Consider the following 7,132-nt stretch of genomic DNA (forward strand, 5'->3'; position numbering starts at 1 on the left):
TTTTATATTGTACACAACTAGTTGCTGATTACATTTTTTAATAATTTATATAGGCATTTATATAGTACGAATGTACTTATTTTTCAATCTCAACACAAATTTATTTTAAATGTCTAAAGTAATCGGTTCCGATTTCAGTGGCTATTACTGAAATACATAAGCTAAATTAGATGTCATTCAAAGTAATGATATCGTAGTTTTTTAAACACTTACCGAAATTGTGGCTCAGATCATCAACGTAAACTACCGACAAGGTAACACAGTTAAGACTATTTGGACATCACCGTTAAAACCCATTTTGCTCACCTATTCTTATAGTTCAATCTTTTTATACTAAAGACAAAAAAATTGTAAAGCAAAATTGTACTCTATTGTTGGAAAGTGTAGATGTTTTTTTTTAATTGCATTAATTTAATAGGCCGAGAATAAAAACGCGCGAAAAATATTTACCCTCTTTATCATTATCTTAAGGTAGGCTCCGAGCCCCTCGGTGGGGACGTATAGTGAGCTGATGATGATTATGAAAAAAGCAACACCCATTTGACAGGTACAAAAATATTTTAAAAACAACCTTAAATTGTATTTAAACCCTACGGATTAGTCTGATCAATGTAATCCTAGCTACCCTTTCAAGTATAGCATTCTCATTGAAGCCAAAACAATTGTGATTCAAATTTACAGTAGTAATTCAGTAAACTCGGTATTATTTAGTGTGCGGAGGATAGAAGCCAGAGAACCACGCCGCGTCGCTTTTATTGGCTTTCATTGCGCAGTGACAAGGAGTCAAGTTTCTGTACTACTATTTTTATACTGGAATCCGTATTACTGAGGAAACCATTTTTAGGTTACATAAAAACTCTTTACTTACTTAAAATGATAATTGAAATAACATAGTGATAAATAAAAACAAGGGTTTGCATTATTCCAATACAGATACAAAAAATTAAGTTAACATATTTCTGTTTGTAGTTGCGCAAATAATATTTTTACACGTGTGTTTTACACATGATTATTAAATAAAAAAAAACTAGTAAGAAGGTTACTCGTCAATCAACGCTATATCATTAAGTGAAACGTTTGATTCCAATTAGATTATACAGAGATACTGCAGTGAAACAATTACCGGACGACATTGTCAGGTCGACTAAGCACTTTGATTTAACTAAAACCACACACTACTTAGGTACCAGCTTGCTGCAGTTTTATAAAGTTAATTTACTTCATTTCATTCATTTTCGCGTAATAATGTGAACTTGAATATTAATCAAGAACTCTTAAATTACATTTTTTTAAATGTATTACTTTCAAAGTAAAAGGTGGCAAAGGAGTAAGCGCCCACTGGAATTCGACAAATAGCGAGGTGACCTCTGCCCATATCATCTTCATATGCAGTTGCGTTCTCTACCATTAACAGGGAAGGGAACGCAAATAAATATATTTCCCCATCCTTTGCGTTTCCCTAATTGCTAGATTCACCTAACATTACCGTTCCCCCCTTATATGAATAGGGTGGGAATAAGGGAACTCAAATTCGACCTTCGACTCACACTCATCAGTGGAAATGTAGAATCACTTCAACTTCACGACTGTCTTCTATGTGATCGTGGTAATTCACCGGTCGAGAAGGTAAGTTGTATGAAAAATTTATAACTATTAATTTTTCATAGTCGAAGACAGACTTGATTAAGAGTAATTTCGTTTTAAAAATATGGTTAACATTTTGTTGGTATAAAATTAAATATCACTACAGTTAACGCGCAAAAAGCTTAATTGGCAGTGTAGGAAACATTAGAATGAAGAAATCATATCTTTCATCTGTTAGTCTACTCTGTAATCATTATTGACCTTAATAGCATTATTGCGTGTGAAGTCAAGGGTCTGAGTATTTACGAATATTAATTATTGTGTCACACATAAGGAATTTCATTTTGGGTGCTAAGAAAAAGTGTTTCATATTTTTAGTATGATTCATTAACAGTGGTAGAGCTCGCTTTAACATCTTCGAATTAATTGACGGGTTCGCCTTGTGAAATACCACGACCATTCAGAAGACAGGAAGAAATTCCGCATTACGTCTAATGACGGTGGTACCTGAGGTTTAGGAAGGCAACGCATCTGCAATTGCGTATATTTATGGGCAATGGTCGCTTTGTTATTTCAGCAATTCTTCGCTAGCTCGTTTCCCACTTTATACTTACGTACTTCGCTGGCGCATCAACCCAAAGTGGGTCGTTCTTTGCCACTTTATGATATAAAATAAATAATATCAAATTTATCGTTATTTAAAATGTTTTAATTTTATTCTGAACTGTTGGAACAAAGTGGTAAATTAACTGGAAATTGACTGCTGAGTATATTGTGGTTTCACTTTACTGCTCAGCGCAGGCAAAATGTGCGGTGCGTTGGTGGCGACACACAAATTAAAATGAGTAAGTTTGTAATTGACGTTATATCGTACCGTTGTCTTTTTAACAAGTATTTAAACTTTTTTATAATAATTTGAAACACAAGGGTTTGTTTTCAGAAAGGCTGTAAAAAATATTGTGAAAGCATTAAGCTTTTAAATTTTTTATTAATAACCGTGGGTTTATGAAACCAAAATCTCTAAATAAAGCATATCATCATCCCTGTCTTCCATCTTTGAAAAATAACACGAGTCATCGGCGGAAAGCGGTACTACTAATCGGCTCCAAAACAATTGAACAGTAGTTTGATATTCAGAAACACAACTAAATTAATAATAATAGATAACACTATTGTATTGTTAGATAATAAATAAATAAATGGAAACTTCAGAAATCGGGCATAAAATAAGTTTGGTATAATTTTAGTTTTGTCTTGAGTGTTAAATTGCTCATCACTTATGTCTTAAGCTGAAGCAGGAAATGGAATGTGTAATTTGAATGAGTGCGTTTGCGATGTTTGCCCGTTGCTCGATGCAACCAACACTCCATTTCCAGTTCATATGGAACTACTCCATATTACTGAATAGCTACCGCTCGTATCAAAGTCTACGCCGAATGTACCTTCACCTATGAAAAGGCTCAGTTCAAGCAAAGATACTTCGACCTGAGGTTTGTTTAGGACGTTGTTCTTTTATAATTGTTGTTTAACTTGCCAGGAAATGGTAAATAAGAATATAACATGTCGGAACCAAAAATTCAGTCTTAATGGTGTCTTAATTCTCGAAAAAAGTTCATTGAAAAAAATATTAATAAAAATATGGATAAAACTAAAAAATATTTTAATGATTAAAAGCGTTTATCAAATTAACATGTGATTTTTCAATGCAAAGTAATTGAGATGCGAGTAGCGAATTCTTCGGTAATTTAAACTTTGTAACCGACTTAGTGTTATAGGCTAAGTGCTTTAGAAACTTCACTGTGGTGCAATATATACGGTTTAAAAATCAAAATTATAAGAAAACGTATTTGAGAATCTAAATTTTAAATATAAGCATACGTTAGGAGATATACATCACTCTGTTGTAAAGGTTTCTCTTGATCATTTGTGTTGAATTATTGAATATGTTTCCTCTGCTATTGCATTCTCTTATATTTCAGTTACTAAAATAAAAAATTACAAGTGTTAAGGAAAATTTTTTTGTTTGATTTGTGCGCTGTTTGTAACCCGTAGGTTCATCCTAGTGCATAAACAACATGTATGCAATGAATATTCAAGCGATAATGTGACGAAGCATAACTTGCAAGGCTTACATATTCTAAATTACAAGAACCATCTTGTCGTGTCCTAGTCTCAAGACATAATAATAATTTGTCTAACATCACAAAAGCCTAGGAATAGAAGAATAGATTACGTGAAAGGTAACATGATCAAGAAGGCAGTAACGACTTTTTTTTTTTTTATATCATAAGGTGGCAAACGAGCGAGCGGCCACTTGAAATCGCTGAAATAGCGAAGCGACCGTTGCCCATAGACATATGCAATTGCATATGCGTTGCCTACCTTTAATCGACGGAGGAGAGGATGCGCAGAAAGAAATATTTTCCCTTTCCATGCATCCTCTCATCCGGAAAGTCCACTTCCACTTCCCATCCTTTCCTAATAAGAAAAAGCGTGGGAAGGGAAAGACGACTAATTTGGGCCTCCGGGACGCACACTCATCAGACGAAACGCGGAATTGCTTCCACTTCACGCCTGTCTTCTGTGTGGTCGTGGTATTTCACCGGGCGAGCCGGGCCGATTCATGCGAAGATGTTAAAGCGGGCTCTACCACTGTTAAGACTTAGATGATGAAAGAATAAATTGATATGAAGGATGGACCAGGTGCGCTCAACCTGTGTAGGATAAGGACAGGGAGATGATGATTTTAAAATAGTATGTAACATTGTAGGTAAGACTAGTAATCGAATAACTACTAAATAGTTCATTATTTGCCAACATACATTCGAATAAGTACCTATAACATATTACATATTTACAAAACATTTTTTTTTGTCAAAATATTAAAAACGTCTTTAAATTAAATCGTTTTAATTTATTTTTTTAACGTTGTTCTCAAGTACGGCATTGACTTGTAAGGAAATATTTGTGCGTTACATATGTATTACTATTTTTCATTTATTTAAAAATATGAGTAACCCATTAACAATTTTATTTTACAATAAATGTTTATTTTTAATTAAACTAACAACGTGTCAGTGATCCCGTGACGTAATTCACAATACCGTCAGCTCTTAAGCGGTTTACATCGTGTAATCGTATGCGGCCAATTGAAACGACGCGAGTATTGGAAGTGAGGACATGAAGGGTTTCAATTAAAGTCCATTCGGCATTTGTTTCATTTAAATGTTATGAAACCAATAATATGTCGGGCAATATACAAACTATTGGAATTTATTACACAATTACATTGTACCAAATGATTAAACAGTTGTTGTTTCACCACGGCAAATTTGTTCTGGTGGTCGACTATTGTTAAAAATTCGACCATGATTCATAATTAAAAATATTTTTATTGATTAAAACTAGCTTTGTACATTTCTTCTTCGCATTAACTATAACTTTTAATGTTAACGATTGGTTACAAACTATAAATTATATAGATTTAGTTAATCCATTGTTGTATTGCTTTTGAAGTAATAATTATAAACTAACAGTAAAATCACAGACTATGTCGTAGTGTCTTTGAAACGTAACACATTTTTTGTTTAAGGATGAAAAATGTGAATATAGCAACATTCGCAACAGTAATAATCATTCGAAAAACCTATATTCCGGACAAAAGCAGAAAAGTGAAAATTAGAGCGCAGGCTTTTTCGCGTTCAAAGCGGCGTGGAAATGGAAATGCAGCTTTTAAGAGACGCAAAGCAAAACTATTTAAGCAGCAGTAGTCAATGGGAGTTGGTGTTTAAAAGTAAAGCTCTTCTCGGGTGTGCTCTGATAATACCTTCTAATAATTCAAATTAAAACAAAACTTTTTTTGAAAACCCAAAAATCAACGTCACATTTTTAAATACAAGAAAACACTTTTTATAATCGAATATATTTTACCCCTAGAACAAACAAAATATAATATAAATGTACATACATTCCTGCTAAATCCTACTGTTAGAGAGAAAACAAATTATTTTATTATATTAAAAAATATTAGTTTATTTAACTATGTATATTCCATTATCCATAATTGAGTCTGTACACAAACTAAAAGGAAAATCCTAACGCGGGAATTTCTCTAAGAGAAAAGTGAACGACGAGGAAAGAAAACAAGGGCAACATGAACTTTAGCTAAGCGCTCGTCGCGTTCTCGTGTCGTGTCGTATGATCAAGAGTACACTATAGACGTTTAGTAGATTACAATCGATTTACTAGAAGTCACACTTATATATATATATATATATATATATATATATAGTCACACTTATAAATATAAATAAATTTTTAAATAAAATATTAGCAGATTTTTGTGTAAATTTACTAATATTTCTTTAACCATTCCAAATAAGCTTTAAGCTTGTGCTAGGATATGGTTTACGACAATAGTCGAATGACGGGATTCGAACACCCGACCACGTGATCGGAAAACCGTACACTTAACCATTAGGCTATTGACGCTTTAAACTTATGTAGACCTATGACAATAATGTATGCATCAGACAATACTGACATAAATATCATGTTGGTCAATCTTACTCTCTTACTAATATTATAAATATGGATGTTTGGATGGATGGATGTTTCTTAGAAGTTATCTATAGAACGGCTCAATGAAATTTGGCATAAATAAAATACATGGGCTAATAATTTAGTTTTTTTATTCAGCGTGGACGGAGTCTAGTATAGTCATAAATTAAAAAAATATAATTCACTAAAATACTGCTAAAATTTGCTCTGTAATAATTTTATAAACATTTTTAATGATCACGACAGATTGCCAATGGTTTTGACAATTTCAACCCATGTCTAACATATTGTTAGTATTTACTAACAGTAATAAATATAAAAGAACGAAATCTGGATATACTATAAGTTTTAACAGCTGAAACGCAAAATTCACCTTAAATTGACAAGATTATAACATGTCTTTGAATAGGTTTCGTAGTGGAAACTCGTTAAATAAATCAAGAGTTCAATTTCATTGATACAAAATCAATTGAAATTGTTTCTAACATGTTCAGTAATAAATATAGAGCATTAAAACGGTATATTAATTGTGAAAATGTTTATTTTATTACAACAGCGCTTAGGCACTCAGGCGGATTAAAGACTTTCACATTTACGTTATTCCAAGCTCGCGTATGGAATATCAAAGCGTTTCAATGTTTACATTTTTTCGTAAATACCGACTTTATATATTGTTCGTACTTCATTTGGGTTTATGAATGGATTTTCAAAGAATCTTAAAACCTGTTTAAAATTGTAATTTTTTCATTATATCCGAGTCTAGGCATAATAATACTTTTCTAATATTTAAAAGTAAATTCGAATGTTTGCGTGTATGAATGGATGTATGTTAGAAGATATATCCAGAACGACTGCATGGATCTTGCTGAAATTTGGCATAGCTATAAAACAGCCTGGTAAAACATATAGGCTTTTAATTAAGTTTTTTTTTATTTCAACGCAAGCGAAGTCGCGGGACAGCTAATATTCAATACAAAAAAAATAACAA

Source organism: Papilio xuthus, unplaced genomic scaffold, assembly GCF_000836235.2.
Source record: "Papilio xuthus unplaced genomic scaffold, Pxut_1.1 DF826115.1, whole genome shotgun sequence".
NCBI lineage: Eukaryota > Metazoa > Arthropoda > Insecta > Lepidoptera > Papilionidae > Papilio > Papilio xuthus.